Source organism: Poecilia latipinna, unplaced genomic scaffold, assembly GCF_001443285.1.
Source record: "Poecilia latipinna isolate Pla-1442-1.1 unplaced genomic scaffold, P_latipinna-1.0 Scaffold251, whole genome shotgun sequence".
Classification (NCBI taxonomy): Eukaryota; Metazoa; Chordata; class Actinopteri; order Cyprinodontiformes; family Poeciliidae; genus Poecilia; species Poecilia latipinna.
Window position 1 is genome coordinate 326,002 of NW_015112867.1, and position 10,630 is coordinate 336,631.

Here is a 10,630-nt window from a genome sequence, read left to right on the forward strand (position 1 = left end):
CCCCTCCCGTTCCTCTGAGGCGTGCATGATGAACACATCCAGCCAAATTCAACAACGACCGAGGACTGCGTAGAAATAACAGACCTAGAAATGCAAACCGTCCGTGTGTGACGCGTCTGCGTCACATGGTGTAGAGATGTGTTCTGTGTGCGCTTTGTAAATACGTGGAACTTTTTATAAAAAAAAATATAATTAAAAAAACCTTTCTTTTTGCATGTTGGGTGGAGGGGTAAATATTACACACCCCTCCACTTCTAAACGAAAATACGAACAAATGTATGCATTTTTTTTCTGTCTTTGGAAACATTCGTGTGTAGATTTCACATCTGATCTGTTTTACAGAATCCGGTGAAAACAAAAATGTGGATTCTGTTGAATGCCGATGAATTTAGAGCAGGGGTCTGCATCCTGCGGCACCGGAGCCAAAAATGGTCCCTTCAACCTTCCACAATGCAAAACACAAAATATTAATATTGTTTTCTAGTTTCTAGTGCAAATATCTTAGTACACTTGAAATAAGACAAAATTAACTTACAAGTTACTTTTCAACTAGATATAGGAGCTTTTTAAAGTGAATAATTCCTTATATTTTATTTCATTTTTTTTTTATTTTTTTTTTATAAAAAGTACTAGTTCCACTGTTAGACTTCTTGATTCATAACATGGAAAAATGCCTTGGTGAAAAAAAATCTCCCTGTGGAACTAGTACTTTTTATATCTATTTATAGAATTATTAACTTAAAGCTAACTAATACACTGAAAAAATACTTGTAAGTTAGTTTTGTCTTATTTTAAGTCCACTAAGATATTAACTCTAAAGACAAAAAATACTTAGTAAGACTTAGATATAGATATTAGGGTTGGGAAATGTAGCCTTAAAATCTTGCCACAATAAAACAATGAACAATGAAAAACTGCTTACAACTTTGTCTTTTTTGCTCCAAAAATATAAAATATTGCTTTGCATTTAATCATCTTGTTTTCAGATCTCTTGACATCTGATGCTGCACCTCCGGTTTTTAGGGTTTTCATTAATTGAAGATTATAGTTATGAAAAATTAAAATTTTTTCATGAGAATGACACAATAAAGGCACATTTATATATATTAAATGTAATAACAAATAGGTTTTTGCCGTTTGTCTGTTCTTTATGTAATAACTACATTAATTTTCCACCACAGAATGACTTTACAAGTATCTGTTTTTTTAGATACATTTTTCTTGTTGAAAGCTTCCTAGGCGGGGTTGACATCATTTTTCATAAATCTCTACATCTCATAAAAGAAAATGTAAAAGTTTGATTTTCTTTATCTTAACACCTAAAATTAGACGTAAAATGGTTCTGTAAGTATGACGACAAATTTCTTGTAACGGATAAGAAATTGTAAGTTTTATTTCTTTTTCTTTTTTTTTCTTTTTTTTAGGTCATTAAACATTTGTGAAGAAGTTTTATTTATCCGGGTAAAAATGTCTCTCTGGGTTGTAAAGGTTGCAGACCCCTGATTCAGAGGATTCTTAAAGCCTGGCTGAGATTTCTGTCTCTTTGACTGTGTAATCCTTCAAAGAAAGGAAGATGTAACGTTTATTTGTATATATATGTCTGTGACAAGAAATGTTCCACTTGTTTGCTTAAATTAGAGAGCAGTCTGTATCTGTGTTTCGGGAAGACATAACCACTGTCTTGCAGAAGTTTTAACTAATCTTAACTCGCCTTACGACAACAAACCTTTATTGGGTTTATGTGTGAACAAACACAAAGTATCGAAGGTTACTGGTGTTGGTCTATGAAGTAAAATCATAATATAATACATCAAGCCCCACAGATAAAAAATGGCAAAATGTGATTCATAAGGAGTAGAAATATTTTTTTTGCAAATTACTGTATAAATGTGTGTTGAGATCTTTTGAAGAATGTCCGATAAGAAGAATGTAGAGATTAGGAAAAAATGTTTTGATGAATATCTTGCTGTGTTTTAATATAAGGTTTGTGATTACTCTTGCAGTTGGAACCAGAGGTTTACAAACACCAATTTAATACATGTGTTTCTCGCTTCATGAAGTCAAATCAGATCAAAGTTCTCTTGTTTTAGTTCTGTCAGCATTACCAAAATGATTTCTATTTGCCAAGTGCTACAATAATGACAGAATATGTTGCAGGTTTATTTATAAACATCTTCAGAATATGAAGTATTGTGAGAATCTTTTGGATGGAAACCCAAAATATAAAAGCAATGCTACCAAATACTGATGAAATATATGTAGACTTTTGATTTTAATGATATTGATAAATAAAAAACTGATAGCTGATAGATATTGCTAACTCTAACATAGTATTTCTCTCATGACTGGTATTCAGCAAATCAAAAATATTTTGGTAATTCTAATTCAATCTGAATGAATTTGAAAGTTAAGAAAGTTAACAGTAAGAAAAAAAAGTCTGTATTTGGTGTTTGTAAACTGCTGGTCTCAACTGTAACCTGATTATTTTATGTTGTATTTGTTGATTTTATTACCCTGCACACAATGTTCAATGTGGATTTCAGATTAAAGAGCATATATATATATATTTATAATTGTGTCCTACTTGGCTCATAGCTTGACAGTTTTAATTTGGGCAGTTCATGTTGAGGGGATGTTCTCAGAAAGGATGGATGAATTTGAAAAAAAGTTTTTATATCAAATTAATCAGCATTTGAACTCGGCTTCAATTGTTTGAGACAATTTTTTTACTGCATCAAAAGTGGACTGTAGAGATTCAAATGCCTGTAAATGACAGAATCATCTGCATAAAAATGGAAGGAAGCATTTGACGACTTAATGCAGGAATCAGAAATAAAAATTGTGGAGAAGATGAGCCTTAAGGCCAACACACACCGGATCTGATTTGGCATCCGATTCAACAGAAAATCAAGTTGGAAAATGTACGCAGAAATCAGAACACATTAATGTCAGTGGGGTCTTGCAGATCGGTCGCGATTCCTAGCAACTGCATCTCTGTCTGTCCAGCCTGGGGTTTGCCTTGGTTAGAACTACACAGTAATTTCACAAGAATGTAATGAATGAGACAGGAAGTTAGACGTGGTGGAAAAGTAAACTACATCCGCTTTGGAAATTAAATATTTTTCATATAGAAAAAGCTCTGTTAGCCATGAACTTACAGAAAAATGTTACGGAAATGGCGATCTTGTTTGAGCAGATTTGAGTTTACTGCCAAACCGGCATGGGTTTATGCTGCCAAGATTTCTGGTACAAACTTTCGTGAGTCCAATGGTCTGGAGAAGGAACCTCGAGTCAGAGTCTGTATGTCAGAAAAAAAAATTGGGTCAGAGCGTTAAGAGTTTAAGACTGATCTTTGAGGTAAACCTTCTCTTTTCAAGCAATCTGCAAACCAACTGGGAGCTTGACTGGCAAGGCCAATTTTGAAGGTGGCGGAGTGGTGCGGGTTAGAGAGTTTTAAGTGGTCAGCAACTTGGCAAACTAAAACAAGATATGGAGTTGAAATATGTCCTGTCTCTTTTCATCAGCTGTCCATCACCCTGTGGGTTGGTGATGGACAGGTTGACACATGAGGTCTGCCAGGAGTCCCCATGGAGCTGGTTTGTCAGACGATGCTGTGATCTGTGGTGACAGTAGGAACAGGAAAGGTGCGCTGGGGGAAGCCAAATAATGTGTGTAAGCAACAGGACAGGTAAGGCAAAGGAGACTGAGTCTCAGTATAAAGCCTCAGAGGTTTGTTAGAGAACATTAGCGAACAAACAGCACCATGAAGACCAAGAAACACAGCAGAGAGGTCACAGACCTCTGTGAAATCCATCATCTAAAGATGGAAAGAGTAAGGTGATGCTGCAAACCTACAGAGACGTGGCCGTCCACCTAAACTGACAGTCCAGGTAAGGAGAGCAGTAATCAGAGAAGCAACCAAGAGGCTCTAATCTCTCCACAAATCTAACCTTAATTGAAGAGTGCCAGGAAGAAATCTGTTGTAGAGGAAAAGCAATAAGAAGTTCTGTTTGCTGTTTGCAGAAGACACGGCAAAAATACAATAAGGTGCTATGGTCAAAGAAGCCAAATTTGAACTTTGTGAACAAAATGCAAAATGAAGAAATAGAGTACAGCCCCCTGAACACATCAACCCCACAAAGAAACTTGGTGTGGGAATCATTGTATTATATGATAGCTTTTGATTAATTTTATTATGATGTGTTTTCATCGACATTAAACTTGCACAAATTGGAATTCTAAAAATAAATTCACTTACTGGAAACAACAATTTTGAAAAAACTCACATAATTTGATGTGGTCACAGACCTCTGGTTTTTCAGCCAAATTGAAATTGATGTATTTCAATGGCAAAACTTTATGAATCAGGCGACAACCACCAGTTTGTTATACAGCAACAGTAACACACTTATTTGTAGGCATTGACCTCGTGGGACAACATGCAGATGGTTCCACAAGAGCTTTCACAGCATCACACAGTTCGTCAAAGGCAGAGCTTGTCTGTCAAGTGTTAAATTTGTTGGCCTTCTACGAAACCACCAACTTCACTTTTCCAAACATGCAGAATGTGAGGCCAATCCCAAGAACAAAGAGCTCAAACACCAATGTCTCCTCTGGCAGCTGATAGAGGATGAGCTCTAGTGCTGAAATATGAATGTACCTTATGTAAGTATTTACATCCATTGCTGCCATGATTTTTAATGACGTGACTTGAACAAGCTCATTCACATGTGATTTTAATTACATTTCTATGTAAAGGAAACAATGCAATTGTGAAATTGTGTTTTTTCAAAATTAGAATATCAAAAAAAGTTTTATATATACTTGTAACGGAAATGAAGCTAATGCGAAAACAAGGCTATAAATACTTTTGTAAGGCAACAAATGACATGGAGATAGATGATCCACTGTGGTGCTTTTATCGTCATCTTGGTCCTTCTCCTGATTATCTCCCACTGCATCACAGAGAGGCCATTTCACTATATTTATATCAAACTTAGAAAACTGTAGCAATCTCACATACACATTGAATTTCCAGGAAACAGGCGCATCTTTGTTTTCAAAGTTCCACTTTATGTTTTTTATGTCAAGACTTCAACAAAGAGACACAAAAACAACTCAAGATGACAAGAAAATGTGTAAAATCACAATAGAGTCACCAAAAAACTGCAGACACTAAAAACACTACAAAGAGATGTCACTACAAAGGCAAAGATGAGAAATGATCACAAACATCCTCAAAATAACCACATTTAGCAAAAAAAGATTGCAAAGGCAAAAAATGTTAAACTATGCTAAGTTATTAGTATGAAAGCAACTTAATGTAAAAGTGACACAGCTGTCTTTGTTGTGCCAAAAAGTATGGAAGTTAGTCGAATACCCCAGTGAAAACCTAAACCACATTCAGATCTGTTGGAATCAGTCAACAGATCATATGGACACCATCTACTACTGAGAACATCACAGAGATGTTGGACACCGAGAAAATAAAGTCATGTTTCACAGTAAGGAACGTCGCTTTGCAGTCAGAAGCAGCTGTAGCATCACTGCTCAAATAAAGCTACTGAACTGTTACATGTTGAAATTATGATTTCCACATGAAATATATCCTTTCATCTGCAGCTACTACATTGTCCTCGCTGGAGGAGTTTATCAGGTAAAGTGCTAAGAAAGAATTTTTTTTTCTTTTTTTTCTTTTACATTTACTTGTTAAAAGATTTCAAATTAAAAGTGAGAGTCCTTAGAAATTGTAAAAGAGGCAGGGTTAGAGGTCATGGAGTAACAACGTATGTGGAAAATGCAGAAAGTATCCTTAAGCATAAAGGTGATCATGACATTTCTGTCCTCTCAAAAAATAGGTGTGCTCCAGATGTCCATCCTGCACGATGTTTATACCAAAGGTACCAAGGTATCACATCCGCAGAGTTTCATCAAAATGTCCCCTTAAATACCCTGGGTTCCTGCACCTCCACCATCACCTTCAGTCTGATGTCACAGGAAACACCATCAGTGCTGGCTTTTTTTAAAGAATGTTTTCACATCTGTTACCAGTCTACCAGTTTTGGTAGACTCTGACCAAAACTGCAACTTTTGTTATATTTTCAGGTGCTATTCATTTTGCCACTGCATTGTGTAAAACAAACCAAGCCCTTTGAAAACGTGTCTTTATATTTGCCATGTGGAAATGAAAATTTGACCAAAGACAGTGATCGATCTGGTTTGTCATGTTGGCATCTTGACTAAGTTTTTTATATTAGCACCCCATGCTAGTGCTTTTGCAGTCCTGAACAGACTTTAAAGGCCTATTAACTGTAATGACAGCAAGTGGGAGATGTTATCAGGTTGCCTTAGGCGGCGTTCTGAAGCAGGCAATGGTTACAGAAAATGACATTGGAGCATAGCAATGTGGAAGCTTTTCTGTAGAAATTCACTCAGCCATAAATGATTTCAGTTTTAATTGGCTCCCAGCACTTTACTCTGCAGTGGCACTGGACAACAACAAGGAGATCCTGATGTCATTAGAGTGCACCTCCCACCCAGATCAACTCTTTCTAAACACTATTTTTATGACTTTGTGGAAAGAAACAAGGAACAACATCTGGTGAAAACTTGTGTTTTTAAAAGGACTTGAACAAACCATGTTTTGTGGGACTTTGGGTAATAGGTCAGGGAGGCTTAGCTCAGGGAAACTTTGGGCAAATATAAATGAGGCTTTCAAGCTGGAACATGGGGGCACTCTGGAAGTTTTCACTGAGCTGCTTTACGAGAGCTGGGCAAGCTACTGTTAGAATTCTCTGAAAAATGTGGCGAAGACAAACAAAGTGGAGATGTCTGAGCTTGTTCCAGAGTGACTTCCTCAAAAGATTAGGAGCCAAGCTGAACGGAGTCTCTTCAAAGACTTATGACCTTCTACAGACACATAAGATGACTGTGTTTAATACCAAGCAGCAGATTCTGATGTACATTCATTTTGAGTAAATAATCAAGAAGGCAGCAGGTTTGCTATTTTTTTTTAAAGACTGAGTAGAAGCTGTGTTAGTATTACCGGCAGCTACTATGTAGGTTTTCTGTTTTTCCACTTACCTCACCTCTGAGCAGCTTTATAAAACAGCTTCTTGTTGTTGTTATGCTGTCACAGCTGAGAGGTGCTGCAGATGGAGGCGTAAACTGAACAGAAACACGGCCAAAGTCGACACAGTCGCTGCCTCTGTGAACATGTATAATGGGACTCCAGTACCTGGAAGGAAATATGGAGGCTTTTTTTCTCTACCATTCAGATTGACTCTGTTTTCAGCCTAGTAACAAATTAAATATGACATTTTGAACTCATATTACCAAATGTACTCTTCAGTCCAAGCTGCAGTTTGAAATTACAATGGAAGACATGAAGAATCTTAAAAACTATTCCCTTTAATATGTAATTTCCAGCTGTCTAACAGTCTGTAGTAAATGCAAAGCATGACCAGGCATTGAAAGCTTATGACATTAATAGTGCTGTAGCAGTTACCTCACAGTGAACTCAACTTGAATCGGGCCCCATATCACATTCTGCCTCAGGCCCTGTCCACCCTTGCGTAGGCTCTGTATACCACATTACTGTTTTCCCTCCTATCCAAACCTTCTCTTCAATCCCTCCAGACCTGAGCATCTCAGCGTCATTGAGCATCTCAGCGTCATTGCGTGCCTACTGCAGCGCTGGCTTGACAATACCTCCTGCTCCTGGAATCTGTTACTAAGAGACATCATTTAAAACCATTAAATCCTGTCTTGGCTTCTTTATACTGAAGCAAACCATTTTTAGATCAGAACAGACACAGGAGCAACGGGACTTATAATACCCCAGATTTTGGAGTTTGCACAAAGGAGAGCCTTTGTTCTCTGTGTTTGGAAACAGTTGGGATTGGTACTACAGATGCAGGACTTGGAGGCATAATATACTCTGTGGAGCCTCGACAATAGGCATGACAGCAGCTTTTACACAGAGCAGCCTCTGTGTGGGTAAAAACGGCAGCGTCTGGGACCTGAGGAGTATGGAAAACAACCATGGAAATCATTTATTTTATTATTCAGCTTCACTGCATTGAACATCCAAGAAGCAAAAGGTTGGATGGCATGATTCCTAAGGCTTTGTTTGTTCCTTCACAATGTTTTAAAAATTTTAAGAGGCACCCTTTTCATGTAAGACTGTCAGGATGACAAAATTCTAGTTGGTTGCAGTTTTTAATTTTACCAGTAGATGTCAGCACATGCATCACACTGAGCCTTTAAAACAACAACATAAAACCCCAGGGAAAACTTAAAAAAAAAACAAAAAAACAATTAAAAAAAAAAATTACACCTTATATTATTTATTCTGAGCATCCATTTGCGAAAAGACCTTTTCAAGAAATTAATAACACTGTTGAAATAAGAATCATTTTTCCAATCACAGGGCAAAATTATGTAATCACTTAGTACTGTTTGAGAAAAATGAACTCATGAACCAAAAATAGAAAAGTCAATATTATAAGTTGCATTCTTATAAAATTTCATTTTATAAAATACAACCTGATTCCATAATTATTCCCCTTTTGATATTTTACTTGTTCTAAAAAAAGATATGTCAATAACTACAGCCATATAAGAAGTTTTACAGGTATGTTTTATGAGCATTTTCTCAAAAAGTTAAATTTTTTTCATACTTCATGTTTTGCAATTTGTGTTAATGCATTTAGCTCTTAGTAGAGCTTTGTTAGCTTTTGCCTTTATCTTTAACACTTTCTTGGATTACTACAAAATAACCATCTCTTAAGCTAAAAATATAATTTTAAATTTGAAAAAACAATTGTTTTTGAAGAGGCAAGAAAGTAATTCTACTAAAACTAAGACTAAAAGGCCAGCTGAACTACCGCTTTGCCACATACAGCCTCACTTCGTCTCTGATAAATTACTCTTCATCTGAGAAATGCCATCAAATGAGAGGAAGACGATGTTTAATGCAGCTGATCCACTCGGCCCCCAGCAGGTTTAGAGAAAGCAGAGCGGAGACATGAATCTCTCAACAGGCGTTTTGCATATTATCTCACCCCCCATCGTCCTGCGTCTGAATAAACAGGTTTTTTTTTTTTTTTTCACATTAGCATCTGGTATTTATCGAACAGCCATTCACAGACAGATTGCTCCAATAGTTCCTCCAAGCAGAACATTTAATTTCAGATTTCAGTCTGAGTAATGACTTATCTACATATTCAAACAGAGAGACTCATAGAGACACAAATGAGGAAGATTTGATGAAGAAAAATAGCTGAAGCAACAGTAACTCAAAAGTCTTCAGAGAACTTGAAACAAGCATATGTTGAAGTATGTAAAGGTTTTTGCTGATGACAGAATTGTTGGATGACCTGGTGTTTTTACAGGTTAAACAAATGGAAAGGGAAGAAAAGCAAACAACCTACAGATGTACGGGTTCTCTGTGACATTACCCTCGGATTTCAGATGAACACGGAAGATGCAGTTTGTTGACAGAAGCCTGTTTTTCATTTGATATTTTATTCGACTGTAGAGCATAAACTGATCAGACATAACATCAGAGGAACTGAAAGGTTCGGTGAGAAACAATGAGTGGAGATTTAAAGAAATATTTTGAGGAGTAACTTTGTTTTTCACTGGTCATAAGTTGCGTTGAAAGGAGCTTTTATCAGTGTAAACTAATTCAGTTTAGGTTTGACAAGTTGGCTTGAGATTTTAGTGTTTGGCTCAGTTGTAAAGATGACAAAATTGTGTTGTTTTTGTTTTTTTGTTGTTTTTTTTTAAACAGTATTAATGTTGGTGTAAAACTGTTGTTGTCTTAAAGGTTGTGGCCTTTATTTGCAGTGCATTCGCCTGAAAACAGGCAGAGAGAGGAGTGAAGACATGCAGCGAGGCCCGTGGTTACTAATCGAACCCTGAAACTAATATCCTCCTTACATCGGGTGACTGCTCCAGCTCTACGCCACACATCGCCCCAAAACTGTCAGAATTACCCAGTCCAGGTCCATCAGCATAAGTACAAGGGGATAACAACTATTTTAGATCAGTTAGAACTACCAAAGGTTTTTATATTTATTGGAAAAACAAAAACAAAACAAAACAAAAAAAACATGAGATTTATTCAAGATGACTTGGGGCAAATGTTTTAAGTGTCTTTCCACAAGTTTGTCACAATAGTTTTCTGTCATTTTGGGCTCATTCCTCCAGACAAAACTGGTCTAACTGGGTCAGGGAGGCCACATTGCTCACCTTTTTCATTTTCTGACTGAGATTTTAAGACTTTGGTCACTCTAAAAACATTTTTCTCCCTAAGCCACTTCAGAGATCATTATGAAATGCTTGGAATCATTGGTTATTTGGAATGCCTATTTGGTTCTAACTCCTGTCTTGAGATGTTGCTTCAATAGTTGAGGTTTTTTCTTTATGGCATTATCTATACTGTAAAGTGCACCAGTTCCTCCTCCATAAAAACAGCCACACAATACAGTGGAAATGTTGTTCTCAGGCTTGAAACCTTCCCCCATTCTCCTTTAAATGAAACGATCTACCAACAGGCCACAGGACTAATGCACATTTTAAGTTTATTTTCAGTAACTAGGTTTTAATTCAGTTGTCACAAGTT